General features: G+C 32.6%; 1 protein-coding gene across 12 annotated transcripts in view; it reads right to left on the reverse strand.

Moving 5' to 3' along the window:
• LOC142338253 (uncharacterized) overlaps nt 1–27,852 on the reverse strand; it is a 71,171-nt gene that overhangs the window by 10,210 nt on the left and 33,109 nt on the right. The window contains exon 1 of one of the 12 annotated variants that reach the window (XM_075387928.1): nt 26,167–26,971. The exons of 3 other annotated variants lie outside the window; for them this stretch is intronic. The gene's annotated coding sequence lies outside the window, so the exon portion shown is untranslated. Of the gene's footprint in view, nt 1–5,080; nt 5,160–5,354; nt 5,798–12,597; nt 12,781–13,146; nt 13,172–13,289; nt 13,553–21,248; nt 21,274–21,651; nt 21,803–26,166; nt 26,972–27,852 lie in introns of those variants that run through there. 8 more of the 12 variants (XM_075388006.1, XM_075388021.1, XM_075387935.1 and 5 more) reach the window with 8 other exon arrangements.

Raw genomic sequence — 27,852 nt, forward strand, 5'->3', positions numbered from 1 at the left:
GCCAGATAACGAGAAACTGAAAACATAACGATTATGGGGCATTAATCAATGCATCGAATTAGATCGTGGTCATATTAGATCAATATTCTGTTGAGAATCCGTTATGCTAGTATGCAAATGAAAAGGGAACAAATCTCTCCTCTGAATTTTTGACAGTTTCAAGATTTCAAGCATTTCTGGTTATTTTCGACTACGCTTGTTCAATTGCGTTAATAAAGTAGTAATTTCTAAATTTCAAATAAAATGAAAACAATTGGAAACTGAAATCAATTTTTATTGATGCTTCTATACTAAATCAGCATCCTATCAGAAATTTGCTCTACAAACACTTTATAATTTTGCTTTAAAAATATAGCTTTAATTATATTGTGTTAACAATATGCGCAAAATATATTTCTAGAATTCTATGACCAAAAATAGCTTGCAACTTGAGAATCAATAGATGTTTTTATAAAACGAAATTTAAATTTTTTTCTGAACGATATTAGTTCATACATGTTTTCCAAATAATCAAAACAGATGCCTATTCAAAAAAAACCAGAAGGTGTTTCGATTCCAAAAGCGTAAATCTACATAAAGGTGACAGGTGACTGATTTTGAAATATTAAAATTAAAAAAAGACTGCATATTCGACAGAAAAATTGATTTCAAGATAATGCTTCCCAATAACCTGAAATTATCGTAAACACCAAGTAAACGTTATTAACTTCATAAATCATAAAAAAGGGCAAGGAGCAGTTTTCGCCCTTAATAGCGACCCTTATAATTGCATATCTTTTTAATTTTGTAAATCTTGAAATAATTTCCAGCAATAATTGTTTCATTGTTCAATAAAACAAAAAACATAGCATGACAAGTCCTGACGTACAATTCAAAGAATTGTTATCGACTCTACAACAAATTAGACCTAAAATAGACTATGAGTGAACTGGGAAAAACTGTTTCTGAAAAAATTGGATGAAAAAATTTAAAAAAAAAAACAGAAAATCAATGCCAAAATGCCGCATGTGAACAAAAAACCACAAGCAAGAAAAACAATTTGGTTCAAACAAAAAACTAGGCCTAGAATGAACTATGAATAGATTGGGAAAACCATATAAGAAAAAATCCTATCGAAAAATTTGAAAAACAGTGAAAAAAAAGAGAAATTGGCGCATGTGAACAAAAAATCACCACCGGGAAAGCGAATTTTTTTCAAATTCCGTATTCTCACTGTACTTTAAAATTAGAGAGGAAATGTTTCACGTCGCAAAACCACTCGCTTTTTTGCTCCAGCTCCTGTATCGGAGTGACTAAAATCAATACTTCAATTTGACTTCAAAAATAATGAAAATGTGTAAACACATCTTTAAAACCATAGCAGGACAAGTCATGACGTACAATTCAAAGAATTTTCCTTGACTGAACAAAAAACTAGACCTGAAACGGACTATCAGTGAACTTGGAAAACCATTTTTTTTAAAAAAAATCAGATAAAAAAACAGAAAATCTATGCAAAAATGCCACATGTATACAAAAAACCCGTAGCGGGATGGATATTTGAATCAAACAAAAAACTAGGACTAGAATGAACTATGAATGGATTTGGAAAACCTTTTGGAAAAAATCCAATCCAAAAGATCGAAAAAACAGTTTAAAAAGAAACTGAAACTGCTGCTCGTGAACAAAAGATCACTACTCAAAAATTTCATGCCGCAAAACCACTCGCGTTTTTCGCTCCACTTCTTGTTTCTGCGTGAACAAAATCACTACTACAATTTTACTTCAAAATCGTGAAAATGTGTGCATAGATCTTTAAAAAACATAGCCCGAAGAATTCTGGAAGCAACGTGAAGTGGAAATCCATTTGAACGCCATCCAGCTACTCATCAGACAAAACGTGCCTCCTCTAATTTATGATTATCTTGAAACAATACCATAAAACAAAAAAGTTCAAAACAATAAAATCAAATCTGTTAATAATTGATAAAAATTTTTGATCAAATTTTGTTATAACTTGAGATCCCGAAAAAACCATCTCTGGGAAAATTACTTCATCAAAACAACTTGTACTTACTAAAACCACTTATGTGAATTCTTTAAAAAAACTATGGGGCCAAATTACAAAAAAAGCTCTTAAAAACAACTTACACTAAAAAAATGGAAAAATCCAATAAATTTTAAATATTACAAAAGCATATATATCCAAAGAAAAGTTCCCTTCATCCAATAGGGCATGCAGATGCTCGCAAACCAATAGGCAAGTCATAGTAGGCTAAGAAATGTGTCAAAAAACCGAAAAAAACTAAAAACCGCAAAATATTATGCAAAATAGTTCCAAATTTTGCCAGTTTTGGTCATATTTCTCAACAAAAAATGATCCATATCAAAAAACCTTTAATCAAATGTTATCTAAAATTTGCTCAAGTAGAAGAAGTCTCTTCAATACTCATTTGAGCTACTAAAACAATAATCGTCAAAAACGCAAAAATAAGACTGAAAATCAGCAAAATATATGAAAAACTGATTAGCATAAAATTCATATGAAATTACGGAAACCTTCAAATTACTGCCAAAACGAGCCTAAAATTGAAACAAAATCATAACTAAACCTCTTAACCAAAAAAAACTGAAAAAAAAAATGCTTTAAAATGACGCAAGTGAACAAAAAATTTCGCTCGCTTACAGAATTTTTTTTCACCTCAATTTCTCGCTCTCTAGAAAACAGGGATATGAACAAAAAACCACTTTCTTTCTGCTTCACTTTTCATTTTGTTCAGCAACAAAATCACTCCAAATTTTTTCACGAGTTTCATTTCCCGCTAAAAAATTCACTGCACTAAAATTGATTAAAAAGGACTTCTCCAATACTCCTTTTCGAGTGGTAAAAAGTCAGCGCCCCAATACAATTCAAATTTTTTGAATTGTAATAAGTTGACAAACAACAAGTATCATCTCAGACCCAAGAAATATACTGAAGCATTATTGGGCAATTCTGATGAACAGAACTTGTTCCAATAGACATCAAAGACAAGCAAGAATAATACAATCTGCAGATAATAAAATGGAAGTTTTTTCTGGATGCGTAAGAGCTCAGTTATTGATTGCTAAAATGGGGTTAAAAATATTTTTGAACTAAGGGCAAAAACCGCTAAAGCTTTAATTTGAAATAAGTTAGCTTGAACAGTCCATAAAAGTGATATCCAACAAAATGGTGTACTTATTTATGTGAGTTTTTGAAAAAACTGATTGTTGCAATTTCATGAAATTCATAAACAAACTTCAAAAGTCTTTGTTATAACTTTTTTGTCTCCGAAAATTTAAACCAACTATCTAATTTTCTGAAAGCAACTTCAAGAGCTTTTTTTTTCAGACACAAATACAAAACTTGAATGAAATATTTGAAATTTATGGAAGCGAAATTTATGAAACATTTATTTGAAATATATTTATTGAAAACATGATGCATGCTAACTAGGTAAAATTTTTTTAGAAATAACGTTGTTGAGAAAACAAAGATATTAAAGCCTATTGCCCTCTGTTTGCCTTTATAAGAGTAAAACAAAGAGTTGTGAAACAATTTGTTTTACAGCAAAATCTAATGTTGAAAACAGCTGAATTTTTAATTATTAACAAGACGTGCACTTTAATTCAGTTTCCACTTTAAAAAATAAAAAAAACGATTGTTGTTCTCAAATCTCTTTTTTTGTGGATTTTGCTCCCGGAATTGACTTGATCAAACGGAAATCAAAGTTAATTCTAATTTTTTTGAAACAGTCTAAACTGAAACAGACTAGATACCGAAAACAAATTCGAGGGTTCTCTTTAAAAAATCAACGAGAAAAAAAACCTTGAATAAACTAAAAAACTAAAAAACTCTAAGAAATCTAGATTGTTAGGGGAAATATAAAGTACTGCAAAGGATTATAAAGAATTGCTAGGTCATATAAAAGAAATCTATTCCAGTATTTCACTTTAACTTTTGGAGTGCTCATTTTAATTTGATAATTCTTTTTGCACGGTTGTTAAATAATGAATCACTACTCAAATTCTGAACCTAGCGTCAAACAGGTTGGAGTAGAATTTTTTGGAACAGTGATTTGAGCAATAGGTCTGTAGGCAGACGCAATTTGATTGAAGAAAGCGCAACATATATTCGAAAATTGAGCAATTGATTTGAAAACTTTGTTTGACCTAATATATATATATATATATATATATATATATAAGGGAAGGTTATATCTGAAACGATTATATTTACAAAGAAAAACTATTTTTCAAAAGAAACAAAAACGAAAATAGCTCAGAGATCATATAGTTTTTCTAGATTTTAATTGATGTAGTACATTGTGAAAACTTCGTGTGATATTTGTTTTGACGTAATGCTTAGAAAAGATATGAAGCATTGTAGGAAATTCTTTTAATTCATCTTTTGTTTTTTTTACTCTAGATGTTCTATAACACTGCGAAAATTTCTAAAATGCGGGGAAAAATAGCAAGACTTTTGCTACCAGCATTTTAGGTCTACTCTACTAGTCCTTGGTTCGATCAGTGAACTTCTGTCATTCTGGCTTTAGGATTGATGTTATTGCAAACGTTGAAATTTTTATGGTTTTTGAACAAAATAAAACCACTTTAAAATACTGTTCCGTTGAGAAAAAATTGTTCCACTGTACATTCTGTTCAAGACATTTGTAAGGAGATGACTTGTAATTAAATTGTTGGGATTATAGTAATAGGCGGAGGAGAATGGGTATCCTAACAGCTGTTAGTTTGTTTTGTATCCTCTCGCCTATGACCTGATTTCAAAAACTAGGTAGTCTGGGCTCAGAAAAAGAGCAATTTTTTTTTAAAAAATGACGACAAGAAAGCTGCAATTATTTTTTAGGAATGAGAGATTTGCCACCTTGCCATTTGGCGGGCTTTTAAATTTTAATGTTAAAAGTTTAGACAAAATAAATCAAGCAGAAAACTGTATGGTCTAATTTTGTTTATCAAAAAATCTGGTAGACTGAACAAAAAAGTCACGATTTTGTATATATCACAGAGATACAACGCCAGATAAAGGTAGAGAAGAGTTTATAAAGCAAAATTTCCTTACAGAGATGGTAAAAATAATTCAATGTAACTTAAGAGATTGTAATTTCTCAATTGAATGTTGTGACGAATTTTTCTTTGTTATCGCAATATTATTGATAGCCGCCCGTTCCATGGTTTTTTGAAAGTTAGATAAAAGATTTTGCAAAATTTTTTAGATAATCGGGAAGAAGAAACAACACATTTTCTTTGAAGGTGAGTGCTTAAAACACAGACATCAAAAATTGCTGATAATTTTCTGTTAGAAAAATTTTATTTTTCAGTTGTGTATTTTTTACCGTTTGACTGTGAGGTTCAACAATATGAAAGGACAAAATTCTTTCTCTGATAACGGCTTCTAAATATCATCAATCAGCGATTAAACGCCAAATCAAGTTTGCATTGAAGCAAACCGTCTTTAAACAAATTTTTGTAATTTATGGAATTCTACTGTTTTCAAAGTTAACTGTCATGAATTTTAACAAACATTGAATCGAAATTTCCGATATTTAATATTTATTTGAAGTTTGCAAAGCTGCATTGTTAACTACACATTAGATATGATAAAATGTGGATTCGCGAGGCAACAGACTGAATTGTCATTTGATTACAAAAGCGTTTATTGGTGGGGTTATAGTGATTGAAGGAGATGACAGGCGGTGGGCTAAACGATAGATTGGGTATTAGTTTGTAGTATTTTAGGGTAATTCTTATTGTGCTGGAAAAGAATTGACTCGGAGGGACTTTGTGGGATAATGCCAATTAGAGCGGACGACAGAACAAACACGAGACACAATTCAATTTATCAACCTCAGTGCCCTGCTAGCATTGCTGTGCCTCAATTTACCCTCTCTATTCAATCAATTTGTTACAAATCGCAGCGTAAATAGATAAAAATTGACTTTTTACAACCAAGCTTTTCCATAACTAAAATATCAGGTTCGCCTTGTTACCATCGAGCGTTACGAGTTTTACAAGAAAATGATGATGTGAACGTGTGATAATTTTCCACAGATTATTTAAAACATTTTTAGCTATCTGCTTTGGAAAACAACCACCTTGAATCTGAAGTGGATTATTGACCTGTGATAGATTGGCGAGTTGCTAAAAGCTTTAAAATGAATTTGATTGAACTACAAATAAAACATGAATAGATTGAGAATAGATCTGTCTTAATGTCTCATGTTTTTGACAATTGACGACCTATGCAGTGCTCTTGACTGGGCTATTCTAAATAATACACTGCTATAAACTAACTATACGTAATCAATAACTTGGTTCTGTATTTGTGAAAGTCATGGTTTCAATGACATCAAAACGAGAAAACTAACTATTTGTAGCATTAACCAAAAAGAAATTTTTGAAAAATTAGTGTTGAAAATCGAGAATTCATTGTGAACTAAGAGAAAAATTAGAGAGATTATTGATAGCCGACATCTTTCTCAATTGTTTGGTCTGCGATGGTTATTTTAAAAAAGAGTCCTAGTGCATCACTAAGCATCGCTAATGAAAAAGTATCGTCATTATAATGACTAAAATTGCACAAAAGACAATTCGTTCTGAACTAAATTCGTCAGCCGAGCTAAGTTTTACCATTGCTTTTAAACAGCAGAAAACAACAGCAAAATTGTGACTCCTTTTCATCAGCGCAAGTTGTCGGCTTTTTGCGCAAAAATCTAATAAAAACGGTTAAAAAAGCACTGGGAAAGTTTTTTTTGTTTGTCTGCGGTGTCGAGGTTCGTTTCTGATTTTCATTCTGATTCAGAGCTTATTCAGAAATTCAGTCTAAATTTTCCTCTGATTAAGAAAAATTCAGAAAACAGAGATTTTGAATTTTGCTCTGCTCCGATACAGAAACTATTCCGAAAACTCTCTGAATTACTAATGAAAGTTAATTTTACTCTGAAAAAGTTCTGAATCAGTCCTGATGCTGACTGAATGTCAGGCATGGTTAACGATTAGTGTAGTATCAAATATAGATCTTGTTTCCAAAAATCTTCCTGTCATTACCCAAATTTTTGATTCACTGGATTTAACACTTAATTCCAAACCAATTGCTCAACTATAATTACTCAACTTCTGGCCCCACATAAAAAAACTGAAATGCGCTCACAAAACCATGAATCCTCTCGCCAAGTACTAAAGAATACTTTTTTAATACTCAGGGAGGAAACTAGAAAAAAATTTGTCTTATATTCGAAGCTCATTCAATTTTAGAATCCAAAAAATTCCAATTTTTGAACAATGACTACTGCTTTAAAACAATCTGTTGTTAAAGCTCACCATTTTGACATTTGTAAACTGGCTCATGGTAAAACTTATATTTTTCTTAATGGCTGACTCTCTGTGACAGTTATTTCGCATGACTAAGTTAGTTCATTTTTCTGTAATTCCCTATCTTATAAGAAGTATTTTTATCCAGCAGTACACTTCTGTTAATCAAATCAATTCAGCTTCAGTAGCTTAATAGTCATTTGTACCTCGTTCCAAGAAAAAGTTAACCAAATTCAAAACTATATTTAGATTTAAATCAAAGCATCAAACTTGCGCAACTGAAAATTCTCGGCAGAGAAAAAGATAGTTTTCAAAATTTAATAATTGGTTGCTTTATTGAGTTCTCATTTTATTCTTGGTTTTCTGTTGATTAGAAAAAAACGTATAACTTTGACCCATAATAAAAAAATGTCTTTATTAAACAACAATCTAAAAACCGCATGCGTTATGAGCACTACTAAAACTATGTAAAAGGAAGCTACATTCAACAAGAGTACTCAAATATTGCTTTGAGTTGGGCAATTTTAGAGTGTGATTTTTGATCAATGAAAACTACTTATTTGGGAACAATAGGAGCAACTACCGACAACAGTTTTTCAATGTTACGTATTTTTTATCATTATTATAGAATCAAACAAGGAGGTTCGTTATTGTGCGTTTGCCATGATGTTCCGAACCGAGCTCATCTACAGTTTTGACTTAATTGTCAACCAAATGAAGAGATAACAAAAGAAGATGTTTGAGTTTTAAAAAATTGTTACAAAATCTAACTACTAATTGAAATACATAATGCAATGCCTCATTACAGTGCTCACGAGATCTGCCATTGAAAAGACTACGAGAAAAAACAACAAACAACAAAATACGGAAAAATAAAAATTTCACGGCAGAAACCCAATTTCTAAATTTAAAAGCACCTGTCAACATGCAATCAGATAAAACATCCACTACGCAAATTTAGTTTTTCCTAACTAAACAGCAGATGGATATTTTTTTTAATGAGACTAGGTAACAATTTGACAAAGAAAAGAAAAAATGAGGTTAAAATCAAAAATCAATCAAATTTTTTTAAAACAATTAATTTCAAAAGTATAAAAAACCTTTAGCTTATAACGAAATAATTCTAGATAAATTTACTACAAAGTCATTCTGAAACCAATGGGACCTGTCTTTGGTTAGACTAAGCCATCTGAATGGACTAAAGACGCGCAAAATCTCGAAAAAATTACGAAAAATTTGCAAAAACACAAATTATTGAAATCATTGAAATCGTTAGCTATTGTCTGGAACTTATGTGTTTTTATTTCAGTTTCTATTTATACTAAACCAGCTACAGTTATACTGAAAGAATAAATAAGCCCATTTGCGCCACATTCGAAAATCCTTGAGATCTGTTATTACCTGAATGTGATAAAAGAAAAAAAAAGAAACACAAATACACCAACCGAAAAATTTTTGTGAAAACGCATCTTGTCCACCAAACAAAACATCAGTTACGACATAATATCAGTAGAAATGTTAATTTTTGAAGTTCTGCTTCGGGTAACAACATTCAATTACTCGGCAATTACTACGAAAAGAACAACAGAATTTGAAAAAATTGAAAAATCCTTTAAAATCGTAAAAAAGGAAAACATCCTAAACTTTAAGACTATTCGCTATTATCCGACTGCTTTGGTTAAGATAATTCATTCAATCCTCAATTACAAGTTTATGAGACCGGTCAGCATTTTACGGCTACCTAAAGAATAAAAAAAGCAAAAGAGCAATATCGAAAAAACTAAGCGAAAAGTGTCAAAGACTTTAAAGAATGAACTTTTTGGTAAAATTTTTTTGCTTAACAGCAATGGGATTGTTTTTGTTGTTAAAAAATGAGTTGAAAAACAACAAAGTTAACCAAATATTTTAAAAAGATTGAATTTATTAAAGAAACCATTAGTATCAAAGCCATTAAAGTCAATAGCTTTCAATGGAATTACATAAACACTCTATGTTTTTCCTCGATGGAAAATCAATATTTTTCATTCATAGGACATCGATAACTCATCACAATAAGTTGTATGGCAATGAAAAAGTCATTAAGACAACGAAATTTTTTAGTAAACCCATGATATCGTCATAAAACTCAATTGCTTTCGACGAACGCAATTAAATACAATAAATTACGCCTAAAATTGACAAAAAATGTTGGACACTCAAAATTTATCAATAAGACATTGCAACATGTCATTAGCTATGAAAACAACATTAAATACTGACAAAATCCAAAAATTCTGCGGAAAAGTGCGAGAAGAAAATGTCAAAGCCATTTAAACCACAAGTTTTTCTCTGAAAAGTTTTTCTACGATCCATTAAACGTTTTTTGTAAGCCAATGAAAACTATCAATTTTAGGATAATATAATCAGATTTCAAATGGAACTAAAAATATGAAAAAAAACAAAAACAAAAAATTATGTAAAACTCGGTCATCGAAGTAAAAAAAACCAATAGTTAGAAGATAAAACCGCCAACTATTTAAAATTTCGTTAAAATAAAAAAAATGTGTCTTTAAATATTAAGATTGACTTACAATTCACAAAAATAGGCTTAAGATTGAGCTATGTTAAAAAAAATAAAAAAATTTTTTACAGTTTTTAAATTCAATAGCTTTCAACGGAAGTCAATAAATACGCTAAATTATGCCTCGATGCAAAGACAAGGATGTTTTTTCTGCATAGGCAATCAATAAAAAATCACAATAAGTCTTATAACTATGAAAAAAACGAACACAGGCAAAAACAAAAAATTTCTGTAGAAGAGTGCGAGAAGAAAATGTTGCAGACATTTGAACCATAAGTTTTTTTTCTGAAAAATTTAACTGTAATCCGTTGAACGTCTTTGCTAAAACCAATGAGAGCCATCAATATTAGGATAACGCGATAAGATCTCAAAAGGAACAGATAATACGAAAAGTCCAAAAATTAAAAAAAAAACATTCAAACATTCAAATCTTGTGACATTGAAGTCATATAACCAATTTTTATAAAATAAAACCGCTTATGAGATCAGTTTTGGTTGCAGTAGGAAAGAGGGAGTTCCTGCCATTAGTGAGACTGACTTACAGCTCACAAAACAAGTTTATGAATAAACAATATAAAAAAATCGAAAATTTTGTTTTCAAAGTCTTAACAGCCATTAGCTGTCCACTCAATGCGCTAGCTAGGTTCGCTCAATGCTCAGTGGGAAACCTATTTCAAATTTATGCTATAGGAATCCAAAAATTTAGTAAAACCTAGAGAAAAATCAAAATTTCATTTATAATTACGAAAACTGAGATACGAATAAAAAAAACATGAGCGATCACTTGGAAACTAAGTTTTTGTTCATTGGGCTTCATTTGACTGTAAATGAAGTTTGTCATTAACGAAACTTCTGTATGGAAAGTGATTAGTCTCTAGCTGAGTTAAAAAAAAACAAACAAATTTTCAAAATTTAAAAAAAGAGAATTCGATTTTCTATAGTAAACTTCCCTATGATTCCAGAACTAGTCTTTTTATTGCTTTTCGTCTAAGATGAACAGAAATTGGATTTAATTTGTGGCGTGAAATGTAATTTTGAATTAAAATTTTCATAGGAACAATGGTAATTGAACAAAAATTTCGGTAAAAGTGAATAAATGTGAACCGAATATCCCGTGTTCACATGAAACTTGACACCTGGATAACTCTTCAAAAGAAAACAATGAAATTCGAAAAAATCTTTTAAATTTTGAATTCTACGCTGGATGAGCTTTTTAATGATCCCGCTCACATTTCTCTACGATGAATATATCGATCGGTCAAAATTGTCTGAACAAAAAACCCATTTGAGTATATAGTTCCTCCCCCCCACAAGTGGGGTCGGAACAAAAATAGACATATTGTCTTTATTCAAATTTATCTTTTTTGTCTTTATCCAATTATTACAGCGACTTGCTAAAAAACAACTTAGGGGAAGTGCTTGTATTATTTTATACCTTGTAATGGAAAAAGTCAAAGAAGAAATTAAACTGGTGTCACACGTTAAAGCTTATGTCTTTCAGATTGTTAACCAAACTCCTAAAGTTTTACTTAAATCAGCAGCAAAAAGTTGTGTTTTCACATAAATTACAAAACAATTATTTTATTTGTTTTCATTCACAACTTTACTGTTTACTTCACATACTTACGTGTAAGTTTTTTTTGTTTTAGATTTTTTCCCATAGACTGTTCAATCATTTGTGAAATAACATTCCAGATAAATTACTAATGACTTTACTTTATAAATTTTCAACTTGATCTATAACAAATATTAAAAATTTGTATAGACTACAACATGTGATCAACAAAAATTCAAATAATTATTTCTATCATGGCACGTTTTTAACGTTTTGAGAACCAAATGTCAGATGAAAAAATCAATCGTTGATACCAATCACTGAAAAAAATTATATCTTTATTACCACTATGCTCTTTCGTGCAAAAAAAACCTTGAAGGCCAAAAAGGATTACACGAGAGATCATTTGACATAAAATGTGAGACCAGTAACAGATGATGCCCCAAAAATCTATTATGCGTTCCTGGAATATACAAGGTGGAAAAAAATCTTTTTAAGGTTTTGATGAGTGGGAAAATAGTTGAGCTGGAGAAACTGATCACAGGAACCTGTATTTGTTAAATGAAATTTATCTACCGTCTAAAAGAAATTAATTCAAATAATTGTTTTATAGTTCAATTGCAATGTCCCAATAAAAGAACTGTCTATGCGTCCGTTCTTACGTTAACTTTCAAGGAATTGCAGAAAAAACGCTAAAAATTGGTACATCATTTAATAACAGAAATGGGATCAAAACGTGCAAACATTTGGGTGTTTTGTACAACCGGTGAGACAAAAGAATTCATTCGGATTATATTTATTTGTTTATTTCAAAGGAAGACCTATATTCTAGCTTTAAATTAATACAGCGATACTTTTCACTTTTTTTTGAACGCCTCGACTTGACTTATTTGCTTGCACTTGTTCAACTATTTAGTAAAATTACAGAATCAGGTGGATAAAAATATTTATTTAAATTGATTTCATCAAAAAGAATTAAAAAAAGAGACTTTTATTCAGCATTGGTGCCACCAAGGACTTTTTTGTGCGACAAATTACTGCAACTCAAGTAAAATTTCGTGTATAATTGATTCTCAAAAATCGTTTGCTAAGAAAAAAATTGTACTATAATGTACCGCTGAATTACAAAGCAATTATTGTTTTAGCTACCAACCATTATTTTTGCTTAGAGTAATGAATATCCAATCTTATTTTTCTCTGACCTTTTTCTGTGTTGTTTAATAGAGTACGGCTTTAAAGATAACACAAACCAAAATTTGCTCCGAATAGTATCATTTGCAAGTTACATTACAGAAATTTCAGTAATCATTAGAACAAAAAAATACTAATGAGCAACTTGAAACGGTTGAAAATTGTTAGCTTTTTGTACGCACGTCTACTTCTTTATATAATAAGGTTTGAACGAACAAGAACTGTTAGCTTCCAATTAAGAGAAGCAGCCTTGATTGATAAAATCGACCAAAAATTTGCAATATTTCAATTACTTCTTTGATGAACGGAACATCTTAAGAGAAAACAACAATTCTTAATGATTACATCAAAGCATTGATCGTAATTTTGACCTCATAGCAAAATCTTTCTTGTCTTAAGAAGATTAGTAGATCCAGTCAAATCGGCCAAAGATGATTAAAAAAAAACAAAAAATGTCTCTCTTTCTTATCCCCTCAGTGTTATATAAAAAAATGGAGACCGTGACGATTACCTGTATGATATTTGATTCAAGTTTTTTGGTAGTAAAGTTGGTTGATAATTTTTCTTTTGATTTAGGACGATACGGTCATTTTTGACTCTAATTTGAGTGACCTTAATATAAAAACGAACGTTAAACAAATATACTATTCTCACCTGAAAATGCCAGACGTGACTATGTTGCTAGAAAAATGTTGCTAAGTTATCATTAAGCCAAAATTGCGATCTCCATTAACCCCAAGGAGGTAACCTCAAAGAAATTCAAAAGGGGATGAATACTCTCATGTAAAAAGTACGCAAATTCGCGGCGAATTCCAATCGATAAAACTGGAGCAGAAACTCATTATTGTAAAAATATGCTTATGGAATGTGAGAGAGGTTAAATAAGCGAAGAATTATAGACTCCTTTTAGGCATAGCTTTGAGATGAGAGGATGTGAAAGCTTTATAGTTGTGAAAGTACTTCGCAGTTCAAAGGTGCGATTAGTTTGATTGGGACCTTATCGAAATAATCACATAAAGGGAAGAAAGGAAAATTCAAGTGAAAACTACTTTCTGTTCAGCTTGGCTGATTTTTAGACATAATTACCTCAAAAGTCCTTATATATATTACAATGCCGAGTTGCTAAATTTAGAAAGCAATCAGAGCTTTCAACAATACCAATTTACCAATTAGAGTAATTTTTTTCAGAAAAGTTAGATAAAATACATTGAAATAGGCAACGAGCGCTCTGATTGTTCAACAGACCATATTTCAACACAGTCTTCTGATTTTTTACTCTCTTCGACCTCTTACACTTTCATATGAAAAAATAATAACTTGGTTTAATAAGTTGAAATAGAAACGTTCATCCCGTTTTTGGATTGTTGAAGTTTTGTTCAATTGTCTTGTTCGAAATATTTACGATCTATTTTGAGTCAGCAGCTGTATTTAATTCTTCATTTTATCATAATTGCCTATTAATCTCAACATAGTACTAGAAAAGCCATGAAAACAATGAATCGCTTAAATTGCTATTCTGCTATTATAATGTAAACAATAGACAAGGAGAGTTCATTAAGAAAAACTCTCCCAAATTCTTAAACAACAACATTTGCAAGGGATTTCTCAAATAATAAAAACTTTATTAGAATATTAAATGTGAGCAGTCAACTAGAAAATGTTCTTTTTTTTCTTCATATGAAAATATACTTGCTTCGTTTGAAATATTGCGATATACTGATCAGTATTGCAATAAATTGAGAAATATTGAAACATGATGATGATGGAGGCTTTAGCACTTTTTCTGATCTCAAAAGTGCATCAATAGAATCAGTAGGCTAGGCAAAAAAGCATCCTTTTTAGCATCTGCTTGAACACTTTGTAATTTAGTTCGTTTCTAAGATAACTCGGCAAGCCATTCCAGAACAGGCATCCACTGTTCTCGAAAGCAGTTTTTTGGAAATTTGTTCTACCAGTTGGCACTCGAAAAATTTCACGCCTATTTGGGTTAGCAGAGTTCACATTAAGTCGAAACAGACTTTGCAGATACGCTGGAGCATTAATGTTTTTCATGCTGTTCATAGGAGAGCCTACTTTAAACTGAATTCGCTGTTTAATTGGTATTTATTGCAGCTCTTTCATCAGTTGTGTTGTTCTTGTTGAACGAGGTGTTCCAAAAAAACGTACTGCGGCATTCTGGACTTTTTGAAGGTTTTTCACTCTTTTCGACAAGGAATTGTCGAAAAGAGTGAAATTGTCGGAGATAGTAGTAACAATTTTTGGTTACGAAACGTATTTGGCTGTTCAGATTCATATATTCAGCGAGCCAATACCAAGTAATTTGATTGAAGATTTCTCAATGAGAGGTTCTCCAAAAAATGCAATTTTTTTGGGAAGTCTTTTTCAAAAGTGTTGGGTTGGAAGACTATTAGCTCAGTTTCGTCTTTGTTGAGCTTCAACTTTAAAGAGTCAAAACACTCCTCAACACATTTAAGTACCTCTTCACATTTCGATGTTAATCGTCATTCATGTATTTCAAAGAAAAATTGAGAATCGTAAGCGTAAAAATTATAGAGACACCCAATCGCGTCAAGTGCTTCAAACAGAGAATTAGGAAGAGCAAAGGCCCTAGAATACTCCCCTGAGGAACACCAGTTGGTTGCTCGATAGAATCTGATAAAACATTTGCCACTAGGACTTTCACTGTTCTGTCTCGAAGATACATACAACAGCGCAGCCGAGACCAAAAGAGTTCTTCAAGATGTCAATCAGGAGGTGGCGCTCAACTGTATCAAAAGCGCTCCTGAGGTCAAGCGACACAATCAACAAGGATTTGTTTCTAAATGTCATTTTGCGTATCACATTTCAGCGCCAAATCAGGCCAGTTTCTGTAGAGTGACTTTTCCGGTATGCTGATTGCATGACGGGTCATTTGCCAATGGCGTCCAGATGTGTCGTTAATTGATTCCGTGCAATACATTCTAGCAGTTTTCCTGACCATTTCGGATTCGCTACAGGGCGATAGCTAACAAGAGTCTCTTTGTCTTTGCCTGGTTTCGGGAGAGAATTAATAATACATTCTGTTCAGATACTCGGGAATATCCCACTCGTGATCGCACTGTTTATCATATTAACAATATCGACGATGTTAGAACCGCAGAAACTTCTGAAAAACTCAGCTGGCAGAGGGTCATTAAACAAAGATGCTGACAAGATTTTGGCCATGTGCCGTTCAACCATCTCACTGTCAACCAGTTGAAAATTTTCCCAGATACACTCACATCGAGAAACACTCGCATTAAGCTCCTTGTCTGAAATGCTCTTTTTTATTCATCAACTTTGAGTTTGAAAAACAGATTGAAATCGTTAGAAAGTTTTTTTTGGAAACTCGTGTTTTGGAAGTGTTTCCGGCGTATGCTTCAGAAGCGACTTCAGTGTTGTAAACTTAGTTCTAACACTTTTCGACGAGAAATTGATTGCAAAATACCCGTTTTGGTTCTTGGTCAAGAGATCATAGTACTTGAATAAATGAACTTCATAGTTTACTTCATTGTATATACTGGGATAACTCCTTAGTTTCCGTTCCAGTTGTCTTTTTGTTCGTTTTGCAGCATTACATTCAGCATCAAAGTAAAAGTATCACAGTCGTCCATCGCGGGAACAAAATTCGAGTGTTTCAACATTCGTGTCTCGGACTTGCATGATAGCTGACTCGAAAAGAGCGAACACATCGTTGAAATTCTTACAATGTTGATTTTGGCTATCAATATAATAATTTTTAAACGAACACTTTAGGATATATTCAATATCAGAAAAGAAGGAAGTGTGATTCACTGATTTCCAATTGAATTTTCGAAATCTGTAGGTACTATCAAGTTCGGCTCGGCTACTCATAGCATCCACACCAAATGTCAGGCAGAAATGTTTGGATTTCAAGACAGGATCAACCTTCACATTGATGGCCAGAGGAAAATTAGATAAAACAAGGTCCAAGGTGTTCCGTTAACGTGAGTTGGTATTTTAACTTGGTTGATCAGATTCAACTCATCTATATAACAAACAAACGCGTCCCATGCTGAATGTTTAGGGGAAAATTAAAATCTCCGAGGGAGAAAGTATTTTCATATTCATCGCGTAACCTGCCAGATCTTCATCAAACGTTCCAAATAAACTTTCCAAGTTTCTGTTTGGAGGTCTGTATACTGTGCATACACAAAGTTTTATACTCCGGAAAATTAATTCCTCTACATTGTTTTTAAGGTCGGGCGGGATACCACTGTTAAGATTCTTAAAACTGACGTACTCAGGAACAAAAATTCCTACTCCTCCTCCTCTACCTTGCCGGTTGCATCATGAAAAAACATATCCTATAGTTTTTGCTGCATCAAGGTGAAACATGGTATCTTCATTCAGCCATGTTTCAGAAACTGATAGAAAAACTGGTTGATGTATAAGTAAGAAGATAACAACGTCACTCATCTTATAGCATATTGATCTGGCGTTAAAAAAAGCTGCCCATGGCATGCATCTAGGACAACAAATCTCATTTGTTGAAGTGATAGACTTGATCCAAGATAGCGCTTCTTCTTTCAGAAAATATCTCCTTAGTATAACATGATGAGGCCACGTCTCGTTCAACTCAGCTATCTCGGTTTTCGCTTCTGCTAGAATTAGATGGAAAGATTTTACATCATTGCGTCGACTTGCCACTTCACGGCAAGCAATGTGACTCAGATCTTTCTGCTTGCAATAATTCATTAAAGCATCTGTTGTCACTTGAGCAGTGACACTGCTCACAAAGTAATGCCGTCTTGGGGGACCCCTCGGTTTTAGTTCAACGCCGCTTACTTCATTGTTCGTGAATGACGATCCACTGACCACATTTACTTGTCTAACGTTTTTACGACGTTTTTGTACCCAGTTCTCCTTCATTCCATTTTCATCTCATTCAGTCAGAAACTGATCTTCATCTAGCAATGGACTGTCATCTTGCTGATTATGAAACTTTTGTTTCTTCCTTTCGCATCTATCTGAAGCGGTACTATCCTTCCGATGGCGATTGCTGCTCTTGAATGGATTGATTGGTTTATTAAGACCCTTCGTCAGAGCGTGCACATAAGAAGTTTGAGGTTGAACAAATTTCAGGTTGTTTCCAGTCAAAGTTTTCTGAATTTTTGACACATCAGCAGTTATCTAATCAATCGCATCCAGCTTCGGGATGATTTACGCTAGCAGATCAATGATTGAAAAATTTGCGCAATCAGCGCACCTCCAGGCTAAAGCACTAGTGGTTGCATCCTTAGGGTTGACTCCAAGGCATTCAATATGGACTGATTTTTTGTTGCAGATCTCACAATTTACAAGGACCGATTCGCTTGCTGAAGAACAAGCAACGCACGCAGTCATTTTCTTAATCGGCTATTAACTTCGCGGAGATATCGACCCCTCCGCCTCACAACCAACAAAAAATATACCTACGTATAATTTAGAGGTCGCCAGTGGTGTTGAAGTTACCGAGTTCGAAGTGATCTCCACACTAGTTTCCTAACTAATTGTTGTCTTCTACGCCGATTAGCTCTTGTTCTGGTTTTCACACTCTCTACAACGATTGATCTTTGGCGGTTGTAAAGCATACGCTGGAAGAGAGTCAACGTCCGTAATTCCTGTTATGCAGGCTGATGTAACTCGTAGTATTTTTTAATATCTTCGTCTGAAGAAACTTTATTTGGAAAGGTGCACTGGATGACGTTGAAAGTAGGTATGCGACTCGAGCACAACTGTTGGAAGACGTTTGGCGCTCCAAAGCGAGGGCAGAAGACTATTCCACCTAATCTGTGGAATGAGCTGATGAACTATAGAAAGCAATTTGAATAGTCGGCAAAATATTGATGCAATTGAAAGTAGGTGATAAACTGATTTTTTCTAGTAAGAAAACAGCAACCAAAACAAGGTTCGATTATTTCTTTGTTAATGCAGATGTTTTTTGAACTAGAACTTTTCAAAATTATATATATATATATATATATATATATATATATATATATATATAGATGTATATATATATATATATATATATATATATATATATATATATTGCTGCTTCTAAAAACTTTGAAAATCAGGTGAACCAATCAGTATTTAAGAACTTACGTTACAAGAAGGATGGTTACGTTTCATCACTGCTGAGCAAACATTTCAGTAACTTCTCTTAAAAGAAACTCTAAAAAATCAAAAAAGGATTCGAAGAGAGATCATGGCTTGAATTATAAACATTTCGTCAATTAGGCTTGAATCCCAAATTTCTGCTACCGAACTGCGACCAAAAGATCTGGACATTAGAGGAAGGAGTATCGCAGCGTTTTTTACTTATGAATCAAAGTTACTTACATTGAAAGAAGTTCAAAGGATCATTGTCTGTGATACTCACAGATATTAAATCCACAGTGTGCAAATTATACAAAGAAACATAAGAATCCTTGCAAAATTAAGTGCCATCTGTTGCAAAAATTGTCAAATTAGTCACTGTGAAAACAGCCACTGTTTTTTTTCCTGCTTAAAGTTTTGAAATTGTTCGCCTGCCAAGATCTTGAAGAAAACATCATGATTTAAAAATAACCAAAAAATAATTTTGCTAACCATGACCAAAATTCCGTGAAAAGCAAATACTTTAGAGAAACTTCAACTTAATCAAACTTTGAACTTAAAATGAAACCAGGAGGCCCGGTAATGTGAGTTCGCAAATAATGTTCCGACACCGATCAGCCATGTTTTCGACTAAAATGTCTACCAAATGAGCAAGAGATAAAGAAATTCAAAAGTTCATATGTTGTTTGAAAACAATTGGTATAGCCATTTAGAAGACCGCTCTATACTCAAACCGCAAACACTAACGAAGAACCGCGCATATACTTTTTGAAAACAATTAATTTCAAAGACATGAGATCATTACCTATCAACTGAAATCATTAAATGAGCTCATTTATACCCCCGTAATTATGAAACCACTGAGACTATTGATTATCTAGATTGCCTGATCATTAAAAAATACAAATACAGGCAAAAGTATAGAAATCAGTTAATGAGAGAAAATAGTGTCGCGTGCTTCAAAGTCATAATCTATTCATTAAAGGCGTTGAATCTCATCAATTGCTCCTTCGCTCAACTGTGATATATCAGTTATCCTCGATGCCATAATCGGACAAGACATTAAAAAAGAGCCGCCGAAAATGGAATATATGTAAACTAAAAAAATTTTCAAATAGATCGTAACACGGAAGCCGAAAAACCATTATTTAAGTGATAAAGCAGAAATGAAGACTCAATTCAATCTCACCTGCAAAAGGATATGATCTGTCGGATATCTGAGAAAACGTTGAAAGGTGACAGAACTAAGACAAAAATGGAACATCTGAAAATCCTAATTTTTTTTCCTGAAAAAGTTTTTTTTAAATTGATAAATAAAATTGCTAAAACAAAAAAAAATTTAACTTGTTACTGCCGTTTGGCTTTGTGTTACTGAGGGTAAGTCAAATGATTACAAAAAACAAGGAATACAGCTCACAATTTTGCATATATTTTTGTGTAGACAGTGTTAAAGACAACAGAAACTAGAAGCTCTTAGCTGCTAATTTAAGGTATGTTCGTTTGACTTCATATTCCCGTCAGCTCAAATTGACGATTGTGATTAGTCAATAATTGAGATGGATTTTGCAATGAATCTGCTTTGTAATCAGAAAAAAAACAGAAAATGCAATTTTTCAAAAAATAAGCGCCCCATTCCAATCCAAACAATTTTTGAACTGTGAAAGTCAACAATTAATCCAAACAACCAATCTAACCGTTCTTTTTTATTGCTGCTTGTCCAGCAAAACAAACAACTGTTTCAATATTTACCGAATCAGCAAAATAGTCAAAAACGTCAATATATCAATATTATATGATGATCTTTCGATATTTATCGGGTAATAGTAGCAGAAAACCATTAGGTGTCAACATCTATATCATAAATCTTAAGAAAAAATAAATAATGCGTTTTTGAAAAACCGACACAATGTTGAGAAAGGTCGCCAAATTGTTGATTCCAGAACATTTTCATAGAAATCAGAGGTAAAAATACCTCTCGTCTATGTAAACGATGATCGCATGTCTGCACTACCGGTCAATTTGCACCGAGAAGGCTAAAGATGCATATTTGATGCCACGTTTTATAAGAAATGAAGATTATGCTAAATTTTCAAAAATTTAGGCAATAATTTAGCTAAATATTTTCGTTCAAACAATTCGGCAACTCTTTTATCTTCAAAATGAAAACGAATGTGTCTATCGTTAAGAATTTTATCATATGTTTAGCACAATAGATGGATACTTTCAAGCACATTGCAAAAATACAAAAATTGTCAAAACAAGGGAAGTGAGCCTAAAGTTCACAATATTTTAAACCACCGTAACACCTCGTAACGAAAGAAATCCAAAAAATCTTTTTGAGCTGATATTTTATGCTTGACAAGCTTTTTAATGATATCATTCACAGCAAAAAAAAACAGTTGAGCAGATAGTTCCTGCCCCACTAAAGTGGGTCGGAACAAAAATTGTACTAAAAGCTCCTAATTTTCCTTCAGTATGAGCTGCACTTACAGAAAATAAGTTTGCCGCCATTTGGCAAGGGCTTTGCCGAGTATAGCATTTGGGTCTCAACATGAGCGCGCAATTCCAGACTGTATCCGTTGACTTTTTAAGTGTCGTCATGGTTAGATCTTGACAGGGGCATAATCTAAACTTTAAAGTCCCCGTATGCTTCAATGAGGATCGAAGATTTGAAAGAGTAGAATCAACGCTGAAACTTTTTATCCCATCAGCTACTAAGTTAGATTTTAAAAAATGCTGGTTTGAAAACTGTCCCCAAATTTTTGGAAATCATCAAAGACTAGTTCGGTTGATACAAATAAAGCAATCATAGAATCAAAATGTAATGAATAAAAATGACAAAAATGACGCTCAGCCGTCAAAACAACAATAACATTGAAAACTGAAGATTTACCTGCCTGAGACCGCCAGTTTCCAGCGTAAGTCAATAGTGGTCAAGCAAAAACTGATGATCGGTCAAGTCAACATAAGCAAGGTATTTCACACAGTCATAACTGAATTATTTATTATATCTTTTCTGCGTCTTTACAGCATCAAAGTCAAAGTGTAACAATGATTATCACGTTTCCTTGTTCTGGTTACTATCGGAAGCGCAGTCAGTATTTTCCTTTAAGATATGCAAATGATGACAGGGTATACAACGTTCAGCCTATGAACGTAACAATGGTTTCTCAATGTAGGTACTCACAGAAGAATGCGAAACTATGGGCCAATAAATTTGGCCTATTTACCCTTTTCAAATTATAAAAAGTGATTGAATTGAAAAATAGAAGCTTAACAGAACAGAGCAAAATGTAAAGCAGTAAATTGACTCACTGACTAGCGGAATGAACTTGGATTATGATAAAGTGGACTTTAAATAGGGAAGATTCTGCTTGATGATTTAAAGTGGATGACTTGAGGTCATCATAGCCGGAAGAATCGACAACCAACTCACAGTTTAAGCCCGGTCTAGACTTGCCTGCGACATTCCTCGAGGCAGTTACTTTTTACTAAAGATACCACCCGTTATATGTGAGTTTGTTCAGCATCCAATCAAATCAAGCAAGAGCTTCAATGAAACAGGGCCAATGCTACGTGTTCTCACTTAATGTTTTTGTTTTTCCATAGTTTCATCTATACCCAGGTGTAGGCCTGGACTTATGGAACGACTGAAAAATTCTACTGGAGGGGTCTTTATTGCCAAATAATATTCAGCTCAACTTCCTACTTTAAATCGAGGAAAATTTTTTTCATGGGTCAAGCAAAAGTCTTTTCGAGGGCATTTTGGACCAAGCATGGGTCCAAAAGTGGATCAAAAGTATTCCCTTACGTCTGGTTTTTAAAAATCTGGAAAGTTTCTAATTTTTTTTGGTTATGTATGAATTGAAGCAGTAATGGAGCAAGAGTTAGCGGCATTACGCGAGAGCAATCGAACTTTAAAAACATTTGAAAAAACGTATCAAAATCAGTTGTCGCTGTTGGACTATATTGCCTGAGCTTTTTGACTGATAAGATGTTCATCAGAGTTGCAACATACAAAGGTGTATACTTGTTGAGTACGTTATGAGCACTAGTGGGCACAAAAATTTAGAGGCAGAGACACGTTAAAAGTCATTTCTTAGACTCATAATTTGACTAAAACTCGATCCACTTTTTAAAAACTATTTTCTATTTCGAGCCGAGCAAAGACAACAAACACTTTGGGTGAATCAAAATTCAGTGTAAACAACATTAGTATGCAATACTCTCACTTTTAAAATCAAAAATTAGTTTCCCCGATGGCAATTTTGGAATTTTTCATGCAATTTCAAATGCCGCTATAGCGCAACTTAAAACTGGTCCATATTTTTTTAAACGGTTTCCCACTACCTCTAATAAAATTGAGCTAGTAGTGGGATGTACTTGAGCCCTTCAAAAGTCTTGCATCACATTTGCGTTCACGCAAAAAGTAAGAGTGAATGATTTATGTTGAGTTTAAGTTAAACTGTGTGGAATAGAAGAATTGAATTCATTTTATAATCCACTTGGGGCCAGTTTGTTTTTTTATACCAGTTTTCGATCAAGCAAGGTCTTTTCAGTAGTCACGGTCTACAATTGGCTAGTTTTTGCTCAATGACTAAATTGTTGACACAGTTTTAGCACCAACACACATTTTATGTTCTAATGTGAAAAATTTATAACTGCTGTAGCACATACACTAGGGCATCCAAAATAAACGTTTACCTGTAAATAATTTAAAAAGCCTCATAAAGATAAAACTTTGTTATTTGTAGGTGAATTTTGTAGGCAAGCTGAGCTTTAGATTATCATTTGAAGCCCAGTTTTTCCACTCTTGTTCATGAAAATGGGACATTTTGCAACGTAGCAAAAATCAGCCCTAATATATAATCAAATTTTGAAAAAATAGAAAATGAGAGCACGGCAAAAAAATTGTTCAGTTAATATTCTTTCTCTCATAATCAGCACTTTTTTAAAGTTCTAAGAAATAAAACATTTATAATAATTTTTTACCACCGAACAAAAATTTATACTTCATCTCATGCTATTTAGATAAAAAAATAGTTGAATAATGAATGTGTAAACACTCGGGAAAGTTTTTTCATTATAACAAAACAACCATTATATGGATCCATGCAGTCAAAAAATACAATTTCGAAAAAATCTATCAAAATAAGGGATGCATTATACCACTTATTATGAAGAATTTTACTCACCCTGCAAAAGTTTTCTGGAAAAAATTGCAAACGTTTTGATAATCGCTCTTGTTGGTTTCTGACAATTTATGACGACTTACAGCATTTTCCATTGATTTTTCAAAACGCTGTTTCTTTTCTGTTACAAAGAAATAAAAACTTCAAAATGAGGTGCTATAGGTTGAATGTTAACAAAGACATAAAATTTTAAAATTTTGAGAAGTTGAAACATTTATCAGTTTTTAGGAAGTTTACAAACAGTGTTTTTTTTGCTTTTCCTAATACAGAATAAATCAAAATTGAGTTGTTTGACAAAAGATGTTTGTTTCAACACGGGAACTTTCGACATAAACTGTTGAAGCAGAAAAGATACAGGCAAAAGATAGATATTTTGGAGGGATACTTGTCTGAAAATAGCTGATATTCAGGTATTTGATCTTAATTTCATTGAAAACCGAAAGCACGGAAAAGCAATTTAAATATTTAGATTTGGGCGTTTGAAGTTTTTTTTCTAAATTATAAAGCTTCACAGACATCGAAAAACAACTCTGTTTCATTTTTAATTGTTGAACAGTTGTTAAATTAATTTCTACAAATGGTCAGAGGTACTTTTAACTAATTTATAAATTATTTGATAAAAAAACGATGCAACTAAAAACTGTAAACTGGGCATGAGTAACAAAAACTGTTTTCGTAGAAAGATTTGTTCTCAATTTAAACTAAAAACTGCCTATGGTTCCAAAGAAACGTCTGTTTGACGTAGTTGCAACATTCAATTAATCAAAATTCGGATATGCAAAAATGTTTATGTTGGTTTTTCATAATTCATTACCACATAACTTCATAACTTAATTTGATAATAACAAAATTTGACAATACCTTCCTTTGGTAAATCTGAGGTTGGTAAGTTATTGAATCTGGAGCTTATGCATGAAATTTTTGCAGACTTTGCAAGACTTCCTCGCAACTTTTGCTCTACTCAATTCGAGATAAAACTTTTATTATTACAATTCTTTTTGGCACAAAAACCACAAAGAACCCATGCTGAAGCACGTTTTTCCTTCCATCATAGAAGTTGTTTAAAAAATTTCTATCTGTGCTGTCAACTAAATTGCAAATTACCAGGAAAAAAATTCAATTTTACTTTGCAATATTATTCCTCGGATGTCATTCAATTTTTGCAAAAAACAACAACCTGAACTCACAAAGATCAACAGGAACTGTTCCAAAAGTCTATCTATGAAATCGAATGCTATGACGCGCTTCAATTTTCCAAAACTAAAAATTCCAAAGGATTCAAGACAAAAGTAACTGTAGATATTTGTTATAGAATGAAAAGTTGATTAGACATCTTGTTTAGAAAAGCGAACATAACAAGAGCACAAATATTAATCAGGTGAGAAAAAGTGATACAATTTAAGATAAATAAAGGTAAGAAAGTACATTGCAAAATATTTCAATTGGTAAATGGTTTACTCAATAAGCTGAATTTTTAGTAAAACTATAAAAATAAGATATCGAAAACTTCGAATCTTCAAAAACCGGAACATATTTCAAAAAGTTGAAATAGGATTTTTTTCGTCTTCATAATAGTTTTCTAGGAATTTGCTATTTGTAGGCAGATTTTTTATTGCTGCCAGTAGAACAGCTATTAAAAATGATCATCAGTTCACGTGGTTTAATATTTTTGCTATTTCAAACGCTATATATCCAATAAAAGAAAGTTTTAAGTAGACAAAATCATTTTTTATCTGACTAACAGAGACTTTGCAAAAAAAATGATGTTTAAATTCCAGTTGACCACCAATTAAAGCCCGCATTTAAACTCATTTCTCTGATACTGTGGATAAGATCTGGCTCACACACAAAAAAATCAAGTTAAAAGATAACTCAGAAGATAACAGGACAAAAAGAGTCGGAGGAGGATCAATTACAGAGCAAATCCAAAAAAAATTTCTTAGCATCCTCAATTTGAGAGCAATTAAAAAGCCTTCGAAAACCATAATAGCAAAATGACACTAAAATGGATTAGAAAACCTATAACATTAATTCTGTTCTATCAACTCAAATCCCTAAAAAAACCAGGTCAAATATACAGAAATTTACTCTATAGAAACAACACGGCCAATATCAATTGCGAAAAATTTTGTTCCGCTATGAAACAAATTCAACTGATTTAAGCAAAACTTTATCTGCAAAGAAAAGATAATTGGAGAAGAATACTGTCCACTCACCTGTTATGAAATTGAGAAAGTTGCGTAAATTGTTCTTCGATTTTAGACGTCAATTTTAGTGACATTAAATTGACCCGATGCGCAAAAACAGGCGCCCATTTGTTTCCCGGTGAGAGATTAAAACAGTCTGAAGACTTCAAATGTGCCAAAGCAACCAAATTGCGTAATCTCTTAATGCTTCAGTTGGCTGTCAGAATTGTATAAATGGAATAACGAAACAACAATCTCCAAGCAGATTTAATGAAGCGCACATAAAGCACATTACCAACAATTTCCTATCATTCCGTCACATAACTTCAATGCTTTGTTCACGCAGTAATTTTCACTAATCTCCAACAAAAAGAAACAAAAATCAACAAAAATTAACAAAAATGGTTTATAGATGCGTTTGAGTTTTCGTAGCAATATTGCCTCAAGAAGATGAGCACAATAATGTAACCCCTAGCCTTGATTAAGTTGATTAAAGGGACGAATAACAGATAAACAAAGCAGAAGCTAATACGCCATTATTGTATACACAGAAAAGAAAGTCGATAAATTAGAGTCTTGGATAGATAGGATAACGTATTGTGACCTGTCACATTATCACATTCATTTTTATTAAAATCAGATAAAATTGGATTTCGGCGTCTAATTTTACCGGCATGTGTTGAATGCAAAAATAATGCGAAGTCTTTCAAAATAGGGATGAAAAATTGGCTGTGTTAGTGTTAAGCATGCAAATAATGAATGAATCAAGTGAGTGTGTCCTTACACGTGAGGAAGGAGCACTAGTCGTGTCTACTTGAGGTGTTGACATTGTTTGTATGTCTATAATTTTATCTGATTCCGACGTGGGGTCTCTAGCTGGGAGTAAATAGAGATTGTTTGCCCAGTCTTAACAAATCAAATCATTCTTCACCCTGTACTTACTCCTAATTCAATCAGCATGCCTACCGGTCATTTCTTCACCCCCAATTTTGTTCACAATTGCCCCTGTCCCTACCTTCTGCCTCCTCCTACACCCATCAGCCACCAACCCTATAACCAAATAGCTGCCCACTCCAATACCACTCTGGTGCAGAATTAACCAGAAGAGTGGTTTATTTGCTCGAAAATATTTTCTCGGCAATAAATACTAAAAAAAGGTTCTAGGCAAAAAAGTTGTCTTCTGAAAAAAGTTGAAGATCTATTTTTGCGCCAAGAAACAAAAGCGAGAACCAATTTTTAAAAAATATTCAACATGATCCAACCTTGATGGTCATAATATCCATGTATTTGGTCAGCTTTGACACTTGACAATTGTGATGAGCATTTAGCATTACTAGTTATTTAATGTTCAATAAACCAACTTGATCCGCAGTTAGAATTAGAATTTGAATTTCTCCTATATATATATATATATATATATATATATATATATATATATAGCACGAAGAAGTTGTGGAAACAGCAGAATCCACTATTAAAAATACATAAATCAAAAAGTTTCATCAGGAGTGGACGCTTGCAAATACTAATGTATCTTGTACTAATTAAGTACCCTGATATTATTTGAAGGCAAGTTTTATTTGCGTGTTATTTTGAATGATCAAGCTATATTGAAGTGCATTGAATAGTTTTTTAACTTCTACACAGTACATGGTTTCTTTTTCAATCTCAGGTAGTATTTATTGTTTCAGTATTTTTGGTTTCAATAAAAAATTT

The sequence above is a fragment of the Convolutriloba macropyga genome, chromosome 1 (genome assembly GCF_964194025.1).
Source record: "Convolutriloba macropyga chromosome 1, txConMacr16.3, whole genome shotgun sequence".
NCBI lineage: Eukaryota > Metazoa > Xenacoelomorpha > Acoela > Convolutidae > Convolutriloba > Convolutriloba macropyga.